Raw genomic sequence first — 21040 nt, forward strand, 5'->3', positions numbered from 1 at the left:
CACTAATGTTTTCTTATCTTAGATTTGTTCTTAGCTATGAACAAATTCTACGCAAACTCAAGAGCACTCTTGCGCACATTTGAGTGATGACAGTTTGCTCCAAATAATTGGTTACTGCATTTTATTTCATTCTAAAGTAATTTACAATGATATTATTTTACTGTAATGTATTTCTGATCATTTGTTAAATAAAAAAAAATCATAGTATGCAAAGAAACACTAACACTGCAATTTACATCAGCAATTAAGCTGATTAAATCAAATATTATGCCTCGTTTGGCATTTACCAGTTGCAGTAGAATTTCTAATTCAGAATTACTGAAGTTCTTTTCTCGTTTGGTGATCGGTGGACCACCACCATCTGTGCGTCTTTTCGACATTCTCCAACATTTCTTGCACACGGCCCTGAAGTGTCATGTCCTTATATGGGACGTTTTCTTATGCTAATTAGGAAAAACTGGCACGCACTTTCAGTTACGAAGACGTGGGATTCATCAATCCTAAGAACACAGGTGTGAACAATTCTGTTGTTCAAGAACATGTCATGAATCCGAGGTAGACTTTTCTTAGGAAGATTATTAAGTACAAAGTTAAGAAGATTCTTAGGAAGATATTGGTGAATGAGGCCCAATGGGAATTTGAATTCAGAGTTTACACCTTTTGAGAGCAGGAGGCCATTTGCCTGAAAGACGCACCCTCCTCTGTGTGCAAGTTATCTCTAAACTCTTAAAAAACTATTACCTTTTGTTTTACTTCTTTGGGAATGAGACATTTGTACCAGTCACATTGAGACATTTCAAATGATACCAAACATGTATAATTACTTATTGTACTCATTTAACATTGCATAGGTTTTTAGTTCTCAGGAGAGCCTGCATAACCGTTCAGGGATTGCGGCCCCTTTAAATGTTCTGAATGTGTGATGACGTGGGGCGCTTCACAGCGCCTTGGTTTCTCTCTGTGTTTTCTTTAAAATAAATGACACACACATTTGTGTGCTCAACGTGAGAAATTGTCTCTTGCAAATTACTGCAATTTCCACACTGGTGACCCCGACATTAGTCTTCTGGACGTATCCAGAGACACGACACGACCATGACCCTGAACGCTGTCACCCTCAAACTCCCCGAATTCTGGGAATCGTCGGCATCGGCATGGTTCACCCTGACTGAAGCGCAGTTTGCGTTGCGTGAGATTACCGTGGATACAACAAAATACTACTACGTTGTGTCGGCTCTCGGAAATTCAACGGCATCCAGAGTGGTGAGCCTTCTTACAAATCCTCCGGCAACTGAGAAGTATACAGCACTCAAAGCCCACCTGTTGAAAACGTTTGAACAGTCAGACGCTGAGAGAGCCAGCAGGCTTTTCTCACTTCAAGGACTGGGTGACAGCAAACCGTCTGAGCTCATGGACCGTATGCTGGATCTTTTGGGTGGTCACAGACCCGATTTTCTTTTCATCCAGCTTTTCCTGCGTCAGCTGCCTTCCCAAGTGAGAGCTGCAATTGCCAACACCACAATCACTGACTGTCAGAGACTGGCTGAAGAGGCTGATAAATTTTTCCTGGCGAGTCAGGGAAATTGCGCGGCCACGCTTTTTCCCGCACACATTGCTTCGGTGACGCGGGACAACTCCACACTCATCACTGCAACCACTTCTCGTCGGCAGCAGTCTTCTGACCCCCAACAGCCTTCAGGTTTGTGTTTCTACCATGCAAAGTTTGGAACTAAGGCTAACAAATGCTGTTCACCATGCAGTTTCGGCGGTTTGGGAAACGGCAGGGCCGGCGCTCAGTAGTGACATCCTTCTCCTACAGCCCCCATAGCCATCACCTTGGACGCCTCTGACTATGCTGTCGGTGCTGTCTACGAGCAGTGGGTAGGCGGGGAGGGCAGCTGCTGGCTTTCTTTAGCCGTCAGCTGCGCCCCTGTGAGCGGAAGTGCAGCACTTTCAACTAGGAGCTGCTGGGTCTCTACCTCGCCATCAGACACTTTCGTTCCCTACTGAAAGGCCGACACTTCACTTCTTTTGTGGACCACAAGCCACTGACATTTGCCATGGCCAAGGTGTCTGGGCCTTGGTCCGCCCGCCAGCAACGGCATCTGTCCTACATTTCAGAGTTCACCACGGACTTGCAGCATGTTGCTGGTAAGAACAACCGCGTGGTGGACTGCCTATCACGGGCTGTGGCAGGGGCAGTCCATCTTGGTTTGGATTACAACCGCATGGCGGCGACTCAGACCACAGACCCGGACGTGCAACTCCTGAAGACCTCGACTACAGGGCTTCAGATCAAGGAAGTGGTTTTTGGCGACGCCGGCACCACGCTCCTGGGTGACATCTCCACAGGTAGTCCTCGGCCGGTCGTTCCCTCGGGATGGAGACGACAAGTTTTTGATGTCATTCATGGTCTCTCCCACCCAGGTTCGAAAGCGTCACAGAGACTGATTGCATGAAAGTTTGTTTGGCACGGCCTCAAGAAGGACGTTAGGGACTGGGCTAACACCTGTGTTGAGTGCCAACGGGCCAAAGTACACTGCCACACTAAAGCCCCGTTAGAGTCATTCCCAGTTCCAGAGAGACGTTTTGACCATGTAAACGTGGACCTGATCAGTCCATTGTCCTCCTCTCACGGTTTCACATATCTGTTAACCATGGTTGACAGGACCACCCGCTGGCCTGAGGCTGTGCCATTGACGCCAGTGGCGTCTGTTGAGATGACACGGGCATTTATTGTCACCTGGGTATCCCGTTTTGGCACTCCTTCGGACATATCATCTGACCGAGGCGTGCAGATCACGTCTGAGCTGTGGGACGCTGTCGCACAGAGCCTCGGAGTGAAACTCCACCACACAACCGCATATCACCCGCAGGCTAACGGACTCTGTGAACGTTTTCATAAGTCGATGAAGGCTGCCCTGCGTGCCAGCCTCAAAGACAACAACTGGGTTGACAAGCTCCCGTGGGTGATGCTGGGCATCAGGACTGCGCCAAAGGAGGACCTTCAGTCCTCATCCGCAGAGCCTCATCCTCCCTCAGTCACACATCCCCACTGGACTTCAGATGGCTGACTATGTTTTCATTCGCCACGATGCCCACAGGGGACCGCTACGCCCGCCCTACGAGGGCCCATTCCGGGTTCTGGAGATGGGGGACAAACATTTTGTGGTGGACAGGGGGCGGTAAACCGGAGCGACTCTCCATTGACCGCCTCAAACCGCCTCACTTGGACATGGCCAGGCCCATTGACCTGGCCCAGCCCCCACGACGCGGACGGCCCCCTGCTCTGCACCCACCCCTTGCTCCCCTTCCTCCCACACTCCATGCCCCATGCCCGGGTCATGACGGGACACCGGCTGCGGTGGGGTCTCCTCGACCTCCGGTACAGAGCAGCCGTTGTGGCCGGTTGATACGCCCACCTCCCCGTTGACTGGTTCTTCTTGTGATATGGTGAATTCTGGGGGGACGTGTGTAGTGAATGTGACATACATAATTCACCTTTGTTGTTAAGCGTAGTTCTATACACTGTTGATTATAAATGCGGGCACTTTAGTGTGCTCTTAGCGGGTTTCTGCATTACCGTTCAGGGATCGCGGTCCCTTTAAATGTTCTGAATGCGTGATGACGTGGGGCGCTTCACAGCGCCATGGTTACTCTCTGTGTTTTCTTTTAAATAAATGACACGCATTCGTGTGCTCAACGTGAGAAATTGTCTCTTGCAAATTACTGCGATTTCCACATACATTTATTTGTTTTCATCAATGTGTTTTACATGAATACAAAGAGCAATGTGGAACATTTTTCCTTTTATTTGCTTGCAAGGTAGCCCAGACTTACTGGCACCCGCGTTATGTAAAGACATTTATTTGTTTTCATCAATGTATTTTACAAGAATACAATGTATTTTACAAGAATACAAAGAGCAATGTGTGAACATTTTACCTTTTATTTGCTCGCAGGGTAGCCCAGACTTACTGGCACCCGCCTTATGTAAATACATTTATTTGTTTTCATCAATGTGTTTTACATGAATACAAAGAGCAATGTGGAACATTTTACCTTTTATTTGCTCACAGGGTAGCCCAGACTTACTGGCACCCACCTTATGTAAATACATTTGTTTTCATCAATGTATTTTACAAGAATACAAAAAGCAATGTGGAACATTTTACCGTTTATTTGTTCCAAACTAAAAAAAAATGTTTCACTATATATATTTTTTTGCTGCGGAATTATCCACTAACCTCATTTATAATAGCATTTGAATGACATGAAAGAGAGCGTTCGCGGTGATGGAAGAGATGTGCGCTGTGTTATAATGCGTTTGCTATTGACTACGGTCATATAATTTAATGTGTATGCTTAAAAAAAAAAGAGCTGCTAATTTTATTTGTTGTTTGTTGATTTCCAAATAAAAAAATTGTTGAAATGTTTTCAGTGTTCTTCATCAGTTCTTTTTGAACATTTTCATCTCATTTGAACAAAACTGTGATAATATTGATAATCGTGATAATTTTGGTCTCTAAAATCGTGATATGAAATTTTCATACCATTACCTCCCTACATGCCCGAGTTGAGAGAATCTTTTTTAGCCGTTTTTGGCTATCCGCTCCCCTGAGCTCCGCCTGTTTTAATAAGGCTGCTATGCAGTAGGCTTGCTACGATAGTTGGTTTGCTGTGTTTGCTGGGTAGTTAATGAATTAACTAATGTTAACAAATGAGACGTAATTGTTACAGTCACAGAATCAGCTTTCAAACACTTAGTACACCTGAAGAAAAGGTTCAGATAGTTGTCATAACTGCCCCTCTCCTGTGAATACTGAGGCTTTCTGTTAGCCTCCTTGGTAAGCGGTCCTGAGCTTAGGACTCAGGACACTTTAGGAGTCGTCTTGGTAAGGTCTTCGCCCTCATAGCTCAGCTAGGCAGTATGCTAGATTGCTGGCTCTCTGTAACCCAGGCTCCCAGTAAAGCATTCAAGTCCTCCTGGGAAGATCGTATTTACGAGGTGGGAAGTCGTGTTTACGACGTCATGTGCGTTCAAGTCATTTTCGTCGGAGTAAGATGGTGGAGTACTTTCTCTTAATTAATTACACAAAAATACAGCAAGGTTCCTAAAATATACTTCCAGAAAATAAAGAACAAGTAATGTGCATCAGGTGTGTTTTAGTTTTGTATGTTTTTAATTAATTTATTGAAGACACTGTAAACTTTGTTACAAATTATATTGTTATATTATAATATCATATTCTGTGCAGGCAATTAACGTACTTCGCTGTAAATAGAAAAGTCTAGCATTATCACTGCTAAATACCTTTAAAATGAGAATGTAAGTGTAAGAGTGGGATTTAACCTTAATAAACTACAGTATTTTCAGGTTATTTATATGACAATGTGTAGTACAATTACCAAAGAAAACTTGTAGTTTAGACTGGAGTGAGGTGAAACCAGAAAAAAAAAAGTGCAAAGCAAGTTGTTGTTAGCTAGCTGCTAATTGGTTTCAATTGTATATGGTAGAAAATTAGACGATTAGTTAAAACAAACTTTTTAATGCTACTTTTTTTATTTTACTTTTTGATATTGATATGATTATACCAAAATAATTATTAGGTCTAGCAAAGAAGGATTTTATCTTACAAAGCAATGAAATCCAGTGGTAAAATCACAGCTTTAAATCCAATTTTGACCCAGGAAAAACCCTGTAGGGTACATCAAAACAGAAATAAATAAAAAAATCGAAATACCCTCTATATTAACAGAAAACATTCTCTACAAATCAATTTGTGTCTACTGTGAGCAATCCTTTTCACAGTGTCTAACATTTGATTTGAAAATACATATTTTTATTAACTTTTAGCGTGTAGCTACAACAGAAATGACTCACCCACCGCAGTTCTCTCTAGCTATAGGGAGTGCAATCTTTTTATTAACTTGAAGAACCCTCAAACTATATTTTTCATAGCAGACAAATGTCATTAAGGATATAACATTAAAGAATTTTGAATGTTCTGATAACTATAATAATAGCTGCCATGTAAACTTATGAAATATTTGACTTTGTGTGCTCACCTTTTTTTATAGCATGCCTTCATTTATTTTTTGACACATTTTTCAAATGACTGTAAGTCTGCGCTCAATCGGCCCAAATGTAGGCATCCGACCAGCGGGGAAGGTCTCTGCGCGTTACTGTCTTTTCTCATGGCAAAGTAATTTTGATTAAATTAAATATTTTCTCGTTATTTCATAAATGACTCCATAAATGAAAAGGTTTTAATGATATCTGTGCATCATTAAATGTGAGCGAATGTTTGACTATTCCTTTTAACTCTTTAATGAAAATAATGCCAAAGTCAGTTAGAATAATCAAATGTAACAATTTATTATGTCAGGTAAATGTATCATGGCAATTTCATAATCAATTCAAAGATAATCGATACAAAACATCAAATGCTCTGCATTAAAGAGAAGAGATGCAAACCCAACATTAAAATACATGATGCTAAGAGTTTACTCTTAAGTATGAGTCACTTTTAGCATCATGGGCCAACTTGAGTAACAAAAGGCCAAGAGCACTTTGCTGCATTCCATTATAGACAGAAACCTCTTTCACATGGAAACATCTGCTAACAATCGAAATTCAGAGGTTACACCTTTTGGGTGTAGGAGACCATTTGTCTAGAGACATGTTGTCTAGTTTGTATGCCAGTTCACAGTGAAATCACAGTGTGAGACATTTCAAATGATACCAAACATGTATAATACTCGATGATAATCATTCACATTAAACTATATTTTCTTGGGTGAATTCAGGTGATCTGAGCATGAGAGAGAGGGGGTGAGGGAAGAGGGAATGAAATGTAGATTAGGATGACTCGGGGTGAGACTTTTGTCTCGATAGTGCACAAGGGGGAGTTCAAATGTTAATTTCTAGCAAGGTCCAAGGTCCATACTGATGATAATTATTCACATTAAACCATAAACCATATGGATTTTTGGGTGATTTTCATGTGATCTCAGCATGAGAAAGGGGGAGTGGGGGAAGAGGGGAAGAGATGTATTCTGAGGTGAGACTTTGCGTCTCAAATGGTGAAGCTAACTTCACAAGAGTGAGTTCAAATGTTAATTTCCTTTGTTCTCTTAGAGAGTAGCTCTGTCTTCCAGTTTTTCCAGTCTTACATGACATTATATATTGGTTGTTTTACCTTTGTACAAGACCCAGGAAATCACAGGAGATTTCACTGTGAAACATGTTTAGTGTGTCGTTTTTATCCAGCTGCATTTGTGTAAACTGTGGTTACTCACTCAGCAGAGATTAATTACGAACTGTTCCATATTTATGATTATGGGCGGAGTTACTATATGACATCACTGCAGGTGAGTAAAGTAAAACTAAACTGGTGAACAGGAGCTTCATCAAACGGCAGCATTTCATTTCAGAAGAGGACTGCGACTGATTGAGGCAGCAGCAAAACTGTCATGCCACAAAAAAGGCCACATCCCACCACTGGTGAAGAGAAAGGAAAAAAGAATAAACCTGAGGAAGAGAAAAAAAAGCAAGATAAAGGTAGGCTATGATAAGAAAATTAATATTAACTAAAATAGGTTATGTTGCGATCTATCTTTAGTTGGCTAGTTAATTAACATAGGTAGCATATCTTATTGTTTAAGGAAAGTTCATTTAGGGACAGAAGGGGTGTGTGCGATATCATGATTTTTGCTCGTGGACTATTAAAATATCAGCTTTTGAAGAAATATTGTATTGTGCTTCAGCGCACATTCTATCAGTTGCAGTTCTGGCGCCTCTGTCCCAGTACTGGACAACTCGATGTACATTCACATCACAAGTAACACATCACAACACAGCTGTAGCGTTACACTCACGGAACACTGTACTTACTTGCAATCACAAAAGTTCATTATTTGAATGTGCTTTAAAACCTTGCCGGTTAAACTTTTCATTTTTTCTCACATATTTTAGTGTGGTATAAAAAGCAACTCTTATGAAGTAGCCTACGTGTTCATTTATCATGCAAATTTAAGATGTCTACATGAGTTCAGGACAGGTCTAACATGATTAGGTAATTTGGTCATGTGACCACATATTTATTTCCTGCATGATATTTACATCTTAACACAGTGATGACGTCAAAGCTCAGAAATGACACGCATGTTTTCTGAGTACATTTTTTAATAGATCATACATTTTTTGCACACATCATCATAAAAGACTGCAGATAAATGAAGACGGTTACAGTTGTGACCAGTGGTATAACACAGGGAGTCTTTGTCCCCTATATGTCATTCTAAGTTATTCTTATGAACTCTCTCAGACTGACCTTAAAGGAGAACTCGGCAACTCTAGCGAACTCTAGTCACTTCTTTGCTGATTTTCCGTTTTGTTGTCGCATGTTTTCCCCACGAGCTCCCCCTACAGCTGTGGGGGGTGTATATGTCACAACACGGTCTTAAAAACCTCACTTGCGGCGGCCTCCTCCCCCTCTCTACCGCTGCTCATGTGCGCTTGTTTTGATCGGAGCAAGCCAACTGTATCGTGTGGAGCTATGTCTACCGAGGTGGGTAATCTGGTAATACATCATACATGCGTGTGTGTTTATGTCGAATTGCCGTAAAGCAATTCGCGTTTCGCGCTCGTTCTCATTCTCGCTTCTCACGAGACTTCCAATTTCTATCTTGCCGGGACGGTAGTGAACAAGTTGCAAGGTTGGTTTTCCGCCTGGGAACGCTGGGGGGAGCGGGGAAAGTCACCAATATCACTAGAACAGGTTGTTTAACCATCCAAATGATTTCTAGACAGTTTTATTAAGTTAAAAAAGTTACCAAGTTCTCCTTTAAGTCTAGATATGGATTGATTTACTTGACCTTGGTGATCCAGGGCCTGTCTGTCTAGTTCTATCTGTCTGTCTGTCTGTCTGTCTATCTTATTTATTGTTATTTATTTAACCTGTTAGCCTTCACGAGGATGCAGACGCACTGAATCATTCTTTGTTTAAATAGTTCAAAGTTCCTATCAGATTTAATGTTATTTCCTTGACAAACTATACATCATTAAAAAGGTATAAGGATTTGACCACTATTTTATTCAGAGAAACTTATAGTGACAGTTATGTATTAATTTGTGTCAGGAGTCGATACCTTTAATATGAATTATGAGCGTCAGCCGCTCCCATTCAGAAAGAAACTCCTGTGCTGTCGTCATGACAGCGCTTGACAAAACAACGTCCCTCAGGGCTTTTGCCTAAAAAAATTGCACATTTAGAGAAATATTGATAGATTCTCATAGGTTTACATCAGATTTCTATAGAGAGGAATAATATTTACTGAATTTATACCCAAAATGGGCCGATGTAATCATTAGCGCTAGATAGTGTCACGTTAAACGGATATGAACCCAAATGCAGACAGTAATAAATGAAACATGGATTTATTAAACAGACAGAAAACAACGACCCTCGAGGGGGCAAATGAACATTGACAGGACTAGACTAATAAACTTGACAATAACATAAGACTAGAACTAACAGGCAGGATACAAACTCTGATCACAGGAATAAACAGCTCACCGAACAGGAGGACAAGATACAAAACGAACAAGCACCGAGTAACAAACACAAGGACCTTAAATAAGAGACATTATCACCAGGGCACAGGTGACACCGATGAACAATCAAGACTAACGAGGAGAACAAGGGGGCATGGTAAACAACACAAGACAACGCAATCACATGCCCAAAACACAGGCCATGTGTTTGCAAACACACACAACATGAACAAATCTTGACATAACCCCCGTCTCACGGAGCGGCTACCAGACGCTCCACATGAGACATAACAGACTGTAACTCAAACACAAACCAACAAAACATAACAACAACAATGGCAAACAAGAGTACATAATAACAGGATTGGGGTGACTCAATAAAAATAACACACAAGGGAGGGGGGGTGGGGGAACAAAAGAGTTCATCGGCAGAGGTCCAGAATGGATCGGTGAAGCAACGGTCCTAGACTCACTGGACATGGCCGAGGGTTGAGGGCAAGAAAACCGAACAGGTCTGGGTGGAGACACATAAGGTACAGTCTTGGGGAGAACAGATCGGGGTAACACAGTAGCAGGGTTAACCAGGGGAACCACAGGGAACAAAACAGATGACTGTGACCCTGAGACAAACGGTGTAGCTGAAGGTTCTGAAGCTGGGACCGGACTGGGCTCCTTAGCTGGGACAGGGCTGGACATGTTCACCTTCCCATCTACCTCAGCGTGGACAAGCCTGGACTCATTGGCTGGGACAGTGCTGGACTCGGTCCTTCTCCCATCTAACTCAGCGTAGACAGGACTGGCCGCAGCGACCGGGAGAGTCGATATGGGTCCCGGAAAAAACTGGGATGGAGGACATGAAGCTTTCCTCCTTCTCCTCCTTGACCGCGGAGCAGAAACCATATCCGGATTTGTAATCGGTACTGGGACCGTTACAACAAGTGGAGAGACCACCACAGGCAATGCTGACTCAGTAGATGCGGCTTCCGATGCAGACTCCCTCGACACCCCTCCTCCTTGCTTTCCGCGAAGGTTTCCAGCTACAGCGGGTGCTTTGGGAGTCGAGATGAAGGAAACATGGTCCCCAAGCGCTGCGACGGCCAGGACGCGACCTTCCGGGACCACCGGCAATGATGAAGATGTCCTAGTAGGATCCTGTCGCTCTCCCCGACACACACAGTTCACCACTTCACTGAACGGGCGTCGGATCAGCCCCTCTCGTTCACACATAGGAGGAGGTGCATTGAGACCCGCGATGAAAAAGGAGTTTAAGAGGATCTCTGGCATGAATCCCCTCTTCTCATCCACCCTCTGGACATATCTCTCCAGGAACTCCTCTCCTTGGGGAGGAAACGGAGCCCTACCTCCCTTCATATCAGTGGTTAGCGTCAGCCACCATTCTTCGTGGTCCTCCGACTGACCTCTTGCAGGAAAAGACATATTGTCTGCTGGGTTCAAAAAATGTCTTGTTCGTTCTGTCACGTTAAACGGATATGAACCCAAATGCAGACAGTAATAAATGAAACATGGATTTATTAAACAGACAGAAAACAACGACCCTCGAGGGGGCAAATGAACATTGACAGGACTAGACTAATAAACTTGACAATAACATAAGACTAGAACTAACAGGCAGGATACAAACTCTGATCACAGGAATAAACAGCTCACCGAACAGGAGGACAAGATACAAAACGAACAAGCACCGAGTAACAAACACAAGGACCTTAAATAAGAGACATTATCACCAGGGCACAGGTGACACCGATGAACAATCAAGACTAACGAGGAGAACAAGGGGGCATGGTAAACAACACAAGACAACGCAATCACATGCCCAAAACACAGGCCATGTGTTTGCAAACACACACAACATGAACAAATCTTGACAGATAGAGGGTTTTCACCAACGTCACGTTCTGGGCGGTAACCCGGATGCGCGGCCATTATGGAGGCACTCGGATGCAAACAACAGTATGGATTGCACTGTTTATGTACTACTGAACACATTGTTACACTAATCAACCACGGAAAAAACACGTGGTAGGTGCGAAATCATATAGAGAAGGACTTAGAAAGCAGGAGAGAGCGCAAAATTTTGACAAACTAAAGTTAATATGTGGTAAAGATCCGAACGAGCTAGCTTTTATAGCCCTTACTGCAATTCTTCCTTCTATTTCTTATCCCGACATATGCTACGTTCAGATTGTCAGTCCAAAAAAGCACATGAAATCCGTTTCAAGCTACATCCATATGTGGTTTGAAATCCTATTCAAATCACATATCAGAACATCAGCTTCAGTCTGAACGCTCTGATCGAATTTCGCGTGGTATGTGACTTTCTCACGCCACGTAAAATGTAAACGTCAGACGTTGTTAGAGGAAACATGCTGAAAGTCGCTGCCGAAAACAAAGCTGTGTTGTTGCAAAGTGCCGGACGAGCAGAAAATTATTTCTGAAACCTATTTTGAAACCTGCGCAGACAAGAGCGCGGAAAAAAAAGCTGCTAACTTACATACCAGCCTCCTACAGTTCTGCAGTAGGCTCAAGAGGCTCGGTAGTCCAGCGCGGCGGCTACACATTTCCATGTTGTAAAATTTAAATAAGACTGCAAATGCAAACCCCTCCATCAATGCAACGTCATTGCCATATTGCCAAAGAGCTACATGAACACACAAATCGGATCTGAACAGTTGTGATACACAGTGTGGACATAATTTTAGATCAGATTCCAATCGGATACAAAGATAATCGGATTTGGACTGACAGTGTGAATGTAGCCATAGTTAACTAACTTACGTCAACATTTTAGCCATAGTCAACGCTTCATTTACACGTGGCTGATGCTGTACGTTACCTTTGTCAACCACAAACGCCTCCTTTCATCAGTTTTTGGCACTCTTCTCTTTAACTTTTGACAGTCTATAGAACTCGAAATATTTTTTCCCGATGCGACCGAATAATACAGACCAAAACTCGACCATTTTTCAGCAGCAATAATCAGACAAATTTGCGAGTTCAGTGGCATTGTTTACGTTCAGTGCCTCCAAAATGGCGGACTTCCGGATTGATGACGTGTAGTGAAAACCCTCTATACTCTGATGTACTGTGTTTTCAATACACACTGGCAACCTGAGGGAGCCCTATGCACATTTAGAAACACATGAAGAAGAGCCATATCATGTGGCATTCCAGGAACTCCCTGACATAAACAAAGAGATCGCTGTAAGGCCTTTATTATGTATATCTATGGCTGTAACATGCAGATAAAGATGTTTTGGAGACAACAAACATGATTGCAACGATATATGATTTATCTGTGTTCTTCGAGCCATGTCAGGTATTTTCTTAATAATAGATTATATTTATGATGTGATGCTAATCACTAATTGATTATCATCGTGCAGAATTCTATAAAATAATATTTTCTGTCTGATTAATATTTATCCGAAGCCAAATCAGATCACAGAAGGTTATTTAAAACACTCGACATGCGTTTGTAGCAAAATAAGTTTGGAGCAAAAACATGGTTTTAGTCTCATAAATTGTCGTGTATTTATGGTGTGCTAAGCTAACATGCTAGCGAGCACTAAGATGCCCTTGCCACCTAGCTGTTATTTTTATGAAATATTTTAAATAGGAATGCTAACTGAAATGTTTATTTTTTCAAGAAGGGCATTTGATACAGTTTCAAATGTGAAGTCGTTAGTAATTATAATGAAAACAAAAGAAAATAATATTTAGAGCCATAAGCAGGCCAGAGAGGTGTGAATGTGTGCAGGGGATACTGAGTCTGAATGGGGCTCGTTTGCACCACAAAACAATAGAGACAAAACACTGAATGGATGCTTAGAAGATGACAATAAACATCAGTTTGCATTTTAGAGTCTAATTAAAATAAAGTCACAGACATGATCATGAAAAACATTTAGCTAAATACAGTTTTAGATTTATCATCCTCAGATTTTAAATATAACATGGTCAGACATGTGGGTTCAGCTGCAGTGCATTTCTAGATTGATACAATGCCAACTTCAATTTTATTTTCATTAAGATATTTAATAAAAATACATTTCTAATAACTTTACAAAACTTTATTTATATAAAAACAATTAATTATGACAATAATTTTTTCTAAATTTACAATAAATTGCCAAGTGTCTGCTTTCAAATGAGATCATACTGCAAAGGGTTCATGAACTGTATCTGTTATAGTTTGGGTATGCCATTTCTGGCATTTTTCAAAAGTGGGGTTGCTGGCTAACAGGTTAAACTAATTTATGGAGGTTTGTCAGTTTGTAAATGCATTTACAACGTAGACCTAGACTCCCTGTGTTCTACTACAGGTCACATGTGTGACCAGACATAAAACATCTCGGTTACGTATGTAACCCTCGTTCCCTGGAGGAAACAGAGACGTCACGTCGGATGACCGACAAATAGGTTTCTTGCTAGAGAGGCCAATCTACTTCAAGTTTAACTAAAATGAGCCATTGCACATTGGCATGCGATGATTGCAGCAGCTGCTCTGCCTCGCAGCGCAGGTACATAATGAGCAGCAGGTGCATCACATTTTTCAGGTTTTCGCTGAGTAGCTGAGCCGATGACCTGGCCGTCTAGCGGGGTACTGCAGATGTGGTTACGTGACATCTCCGTTCCTTCCTTCAGGGAATGAAGGTTACATAGGTAGCCAAGATGTTACCTATCAGTCAGTCACTCTCACATCAAGTCGGATGAACGACGAATAGGAATCCCTACCAAAGCTCCTCCCCCCATCCAGTGCCTTGTTTAAGCCTCCTACACCCTCTTACCAGATGGGACAGGGCTAATAATACAAAATACACAGATAAGGTCCATCTCTGCTGTTCCGCATAACCCACTCAGTGAGACTATTGGATAACATTGGCAAAGCGTGCCTTTTCCACTGGAAAAGAAACGCTGCAGAAGCCACATCCTTTCCCCTAAGGACTTACATGGAGTTGTTTATAGGGACTAAACACTAGGGGTGGTTAATCTGTCTGATTTCCCGATTCGATTCGATTACGATTATTGAAGTCCCGATTCGATTACAGTCGATTTTCGATTATTAACGATTCTCGATTAGGGATTATTGATTTTCCATTTCACAACAGTAAACGAAAATACACTACAAAGTGATTGCAGTATTAAAAAAAGTCAGCTGCTGAATTACTTAACTCTTTTATTGAGTAACAACAACTCAAAGCACTTTCTGTGTCATGTAGTTATAACTTCAGAATTATTTGTATGTAGCTTATGTTCTGTAGAACACAGAAATGAATACATCACATTGTGTTGTGACTCATCAAGTTGAACTAAACAATAACAAATAAATGAAAGGCTTATTTCCTTTAGGAAGTAGATCAGAACCAACATACTGTAGAAATTGGACAATTTTCTTCTAGAAAGACAAGGTGTTCAGGTGGAGGAAGACTGCAGGTTGCAGTCGAAACATGTCAAGGTAAAGAAAAAGTTTTTTCTCCACCTGAACACCTTGTCTTTCTAGAAGAGAATTGTCCAATTTAATCATTAAGAAGACAAAATGAACATTTTTGAACAACTTACTGTAGCTTCAATTAGTAACATACAAAGCCACTCTTATACACAACTAAATAATAAAGAGTTATGACTTGAAATGTTTGCTGTATACTACAATCAAAAACAGCTTATACAAAAAAAGTGAATGAACATCTGCAGAGAGCACAATCAAAATGTAACTTTTTGTGACTGAAATTGCACATATTGCAGTATAACGTACGTATAACAGATCGGTTTACACAGTGTACTGATGTGAAAACTAAACAATACAGAAAGCAGCTCTCATACAAAAATACTAAATAGGTAACAATGAAATTGCCAATTTTACATACATTAGCTTTTAACGAAGAAGGTGCCGTTCGAATTTGGCGCTCAGCCATCATGAGTCTGTTATGTATGTGCGCAACTCTATTATGTGCGCGTCTCTGTTATGTGCACGCCACAGACTGTCCGCGCACTGCACGTCCGCTTATAGTTCCGCCTTTTGCGTTCCGTCAATATTACGTTATTAGAAAAAAAAATATATATATATATTTTTAGAAAATCGATTTTTTTGACATTTGTGAATCGATTCAGAATCATCCACGTCCGCATCGCGATGCATCGAATAATCGATTTTTTCCCCCACCCCTAATAAACACGTAGGGTTGTACTACATATGGAAGATACTGGGGTGACTCCAACCTCATAAGAGATGGGTTCTCCCAAGGGAAAAACACAGGCTTCCATTCAGGATCAACCGTGGAAAAATAGACATATGGGATCCCCTCCGGGTAACACATGTCACCCAGCCTGGATCTGGTTCTCAAGGATACAGCGGAATATAGGGCTGGTGCTGGACTCCCCGCCACGTCCGGTACCAAGGGTGATGGAGGACTCAACAGGTTTAAACTCTGGAGAATATAAGCTCAAATGTTAAGGCACAGCAAGCCGACAAGAGGCGGGCCTGGCCTCTCTGTGCTTCTACCTGTTTGAGGTGAAAACACAGGAGGATACTGGCTCTACACCTAGGCAATAGAATCTAGCAAATTTGTTAGGTGTCGCCCAGTCCGCAGCTCTACAAATATGTCAGCGAGGTGCCACGTGCCGGCGCCTAGGAGGATGCAACACCTCTTGTAGAGTAAGCTCACAACCTTGAACAAGCAATGTACGCTTTGGTTGGTAAGCCAAGGCGATAGCATCCACTATACAGTGGGCCATCTTCTGTTTGGAGACAAACCCTTCTGCTAGCCTCTGTAACAGACAAAGAGCTGGTCTGAGGTCCTAAGGCTTCTGGGTTCTGTCCACGTACAATCACAGAGCACGGAGGGGACAGAGCAAAGCCAGGGTTGGGTGTGCCTCCTCCGGTGGCAGCGTTTGCTGGTTCACCACCCGGCTCCTTAAATTGAGTGGTTGGAAACTTGGACACATAGCCAGGCCGGGGTCTCAGTACCACGTAGGCGTCACCCGGCCCAAACTCCAAGCACGATATGTCAACCGAAAATGCCTTCAGGTCCCCTACCCTCATGATGGAAGCTATTGCAACCAGCAGTAAAGTCTTCATAAACATAATCTTGAAGTCTGCTGACTGCAAAGGCTCGAAGGGAGCATTCTGAAGTGCTCAAAGCATCAAAGTCTCGCCCCCCTAAGGAACCTGATGACCAGGTCGTGCTTCCGAGCTGACTTGCCTCCTATGGGGTCGTGATAAGCAGATATGGTGCAGCATATACTTTGAGGGTGGAGGGAGACAGCCTTCTCTCCAACCCATGCTGCAGAAAGGAAAGCACGGCACTGATCGAACATCTTCGGGGCTTCCCTCGGTGAGGGGAACACACCTCGATGAACAGGTTCCACTTCAAGGCATAAGTATGTCTTGTAGACGGTGCTTGGGCCAAAGGGATGGTGTTAAGTACCTCTGGTGTAAGTCACCTAGAACCTCAGCGTCCCGTCCAGGGACCAGACATGGAGTTTCCAGAGGTCTGGACGTGGGTGCCATAGGGTGCCCGTTTCTGAGAAAGTACATTCCTCCTCAGTGGAATGCGCCAGGGATGGGCTGTCGTGAGTAGCATGAGTTCTGGGAACCAGCTCCAGTTGAGCCAATAGGGCGCAACTAGCAACACCTGCTCCTCGTTCTCCCTGACTTTACACAGGGTCTGTGCAAGTAGGTTCACTGGGGGAAACGCATATTTGTGAAGGCCATGGGGCCAGCTATGTGCCAGTGCATCCATGCAGAGTGTCCCCTTGGTCAGGGAATAAAACAACTGGCAGTGAGCGGTTTCTGGAGAGGCATACAGGTCTACCTGAGAGGCTCTGAAACTACTCCAAATCAGCTGGACCACCTGGGGGTGGAGTTGCCACTCCCCCGGGAGTAAAACTTGTGAGAGCTTGTTTGAGCACTCTACACGGTTGAGCAACCCGCGGATATGAATGGCCAGAAGCAACCTCAGATGCCTCTGACTCAAGAGGAGGAGATGGCGGGCAACATGCGACAAGAACGTAGACCACTTTGTCGGTTGATGTACGCAACAGTCGCAGTGTTGTCCGTACGGACCAATACGACTTTGCCCCATTGGGGCTTATTTAGGCAGCTCAGTGCAAGGCGTGCCCAAGCAACTCAAGGCAATTGATAGTCCAATGCTGCTGGGGACCCGTGCAAACCCCAGCAACTCCATGCCCGTTGTATGTGGCCCCCCCAGCCGGTGGCAGATGCATCCATGAAATTCACAGCATGCCTGTACACTTGTTTTAGTGCTTTCTGTTTGAACGAATCCAACTCCATACCAAAAAAAGAGATCCTCTGCACATGGGGAGAGTTTGCTCCTTTCCCAGTTGACCTGAAGCCCCAACTGGCTGAGGTGTGCGAGCACCAGGACCCTGTTTGCATAACTGATCTCAAGACAGTGTTCGTATCAGCCAGTCATTGAGATAGTTAAGAATCCAAACGCCATGTTCTTCCATGGGAACAAGGGAAGATGCAACTTTCTCTGCAACTTTCGTGAAGATCTGAGGAGACAGGGACGGCCCGAAGAGTAGGAGTTTGTACTGAAATGCATGACCTTCGCTGCAAACCAATCTAGGGGTAGGATGCAATCAAAAATGCGTTTCTGCGTTAGTATCTTGAACGGTAGCTTGTGAAGGCTCCTATTCAAAACTTGGGTACTATGAAGTAGGGGCTGTAAAACCCTGTCTTCATATCAGCTGGGGGGACTGGCTCTATCGCGTTCTTCACCAGTAGGACTGCGATTTCCGCCTGCAGGACATGAGCATCGACAGTTTTCACTGTAGTGTACTGGTCACCTCTGAACTTGGGGAGACGCCAGATGAACTGAATCGCATAGCCGAGCCTGATGGTCCGAATTAACCAGTGAGACGGACTGAGGAGCGCTAGTCAGGCTGTCAGAGAGCGCGCAAGCAGGGCCAAAGGGCCCACAGGCATACCAATAGTGGGGCAGCCCTGCGCTCTCCACTCGCTCCTCCTGAGTATGCTGTGCAACACTTACCTAGTTCCTCGAGGTGCGTGAGAAGAAATTACTGAAAATTTGGGTGCCACTGACTGTGAGGCCAGCGGCGGAACAAAAACAGAATGAAACAAGAATCTCCAACCGGCCCTCATCCAGGGGAGGGAGTGGTGCAATTTACCATCTCCAAAATAGCAATTTCCTCCATCACTCGGTCGCCTTTCCTAGGGCCTCTTACCCTTACACTTGCCACGAAGTTTGGCGGGTGGCTGGATGGACGGGGCGCCCTGTCTGCGACCGGCTCCTCTGCTCTGTTTGGATGGAGTCTGCTGCTGCGACGCGGGAGTCGGGCAGACAAAGGTGGGTGCCCTCGCCAAGCCGGCCGTGTGTTCCGGGAGTGGTGCGTCTGCAGCAGTGCAGCGATCGCTTCTGCATGAGTCTATTTTTGCTGTGCTGCTGCACGCGCTGAATTAACAGATTGACATTAAAATGTATTCATCTTACTATAAGTCATCTTTTTACTTTAAGTCTGGGGTAAAGCAAAGCAAAGAAAAGCAAAACACTTACAATGAGTAGCAAAAATAACTAATAAACGCGGTCAAAGTTAAATAATTATCTTACTGGTCCGAGAACTACTGGACAAGGCTGCACAATGGAGGACACTTGGTTAATTGGTAAAATATAAAAACATACATTTCTGTACGACATGCAGGACTTTTTATATAAAGATTTAAATGCTTAAGAAAAGGTATGAGAGTCATCTGTTTTTGTCAATTGCACGTTTTAATGTTTGTGATTTTAATATAAAAAAGTACATATTTAAATATTTTGCCACTTGCCTTAGCAACTTAATATATAAATCTATATAGAAGTGAAGCTTTGAATAAAACATTTAAATTGAATGTTTAAATTTGAACAAGTCTGTGAAAGGTTGTAAAACTACTGTGTACAAAGAGAATCACAATTCTGACAACTTTTTAGTAACAACTTGTGGATTTGAAATGGAAAAAAATACCAAATTTTGTAGTATACAGCCGCAACATATGTGAAAGCGCATACGCACTGCAAATAGAGTATGTGTGAAACGGGCGTAAGACTTTTAATATTAAAGTGCAAACTAACACCTGACCACTCTTGTAGGTTTGCTAGTACTGTTACAATTAAAAACCGTAGAAGGGTAAAAACATGCCAGGCAGACATTGTAAGCAACAGCTTATAACTTAAAGGCTCAGTGAGGTTAGGTTTAGTGATGGAGGAACTTCCTCTCAGAAATTCCTGTCAAGTATGCCTGCTTAAGGCATGTAAGGCTGATTTGACTACTTGACAGTGGTTCACAAGTTGTTATAATAGTTTTCAGTTATAGGCTAATACTTTAACCATGCAACATCCATTTTAGAACACAAACTTTGGATAAAGGCATCTGTTAAATAACTAAATGTAAATTATGTAGTGCACATAACGTTCTGGTTACTAATGTAACCTTGGTTCCCTGAGATAACGGGAATGTTTCTGACATGTATGGCAAAACTCCGTTTTCTCTAAATACTGAAGCCTGATTGTTATGCTTGGCGCAGACATGGCTTTTCAGCCCGGCGAAATAGGCGGGATCAACTGCCTATTTAAGTCGCGCTAAAAAGCCATTTCAGTCAGAATTTCTTGACTAAGTAGCAGTAGCGTCGTTCACATATAGTTTGAGCAGTCAAGTAGCTGCTCAACGATCAGACCACATAGTGTGAGCACATAAATCTTGAGCTTTGTGTCCATTGCATGCAATCTACTCATACAGTGTTAGTTGATAACCTTGCTGAAATTGCACAGTGTATGCCTGCCTTTAGGCACATAGCCTCGTTTGGGTTTAAGGACAACTTTGCTGTCGTTGGGCCCAGGGGGGTAAAACCAAGCTCTCGAATAGCGTACCACCCCCGGGGGCCGCCATTGGCTAACAAGCCACCACCTGCTGTTAGCTTTCCATTGACTCCCATTCATTTTGGCGTCACTTTGACAGCGAATAACTTTACATCTGAGGCGTTTAAAGACTACATTTGTCCATTGTTTATTTCAAAAGAAAGATGACAATGTATAAAAGGCTCCATTACCTTTTATCTTACGTTATGGCCCCGTAGAAGCAGTTTTGTAAAAGTAGGCTAACGACTGCGTCATAACCACGCGACTCTCTGGAAATTACCGTATAGAAATTACCGTATACCGTATAGCTCGTAGTCAATCGGGAGGACGTGGAGGCATAAAGTCCGATAAAGTCAAGGGAGAAGCCCATAGAGAGTCATAAAGTTGCTCCTGCTCCTAGCTCATGGACAGCTCCTACTCACACTCTCCGTCTCTGCAAGATTCGGAAGGGAATGATTCAGATTTCGCTTGGCACAGCTACTAGAAGACTTACAACTGTCAGACAGGCTGCTCACGTCACATCCATGTCGTCAAGCTTAGTTTGAGTCTGCGCAGTACGCTCAGCCATCAGGAAGTGAGTGCTTCT

The sequence above is a fragment of the Squalius cephalus genome, assembly GCF_949319135.1.
Source record: "Squalius cephalus genome assembly, chromosome: 18".
Taxonomy (NCBI): Eukaryota; Metazoa; Chordata; class Actinopteri; order Cypriniformes; family Leuciscidae; genus Squalius; species Squalius cephalus.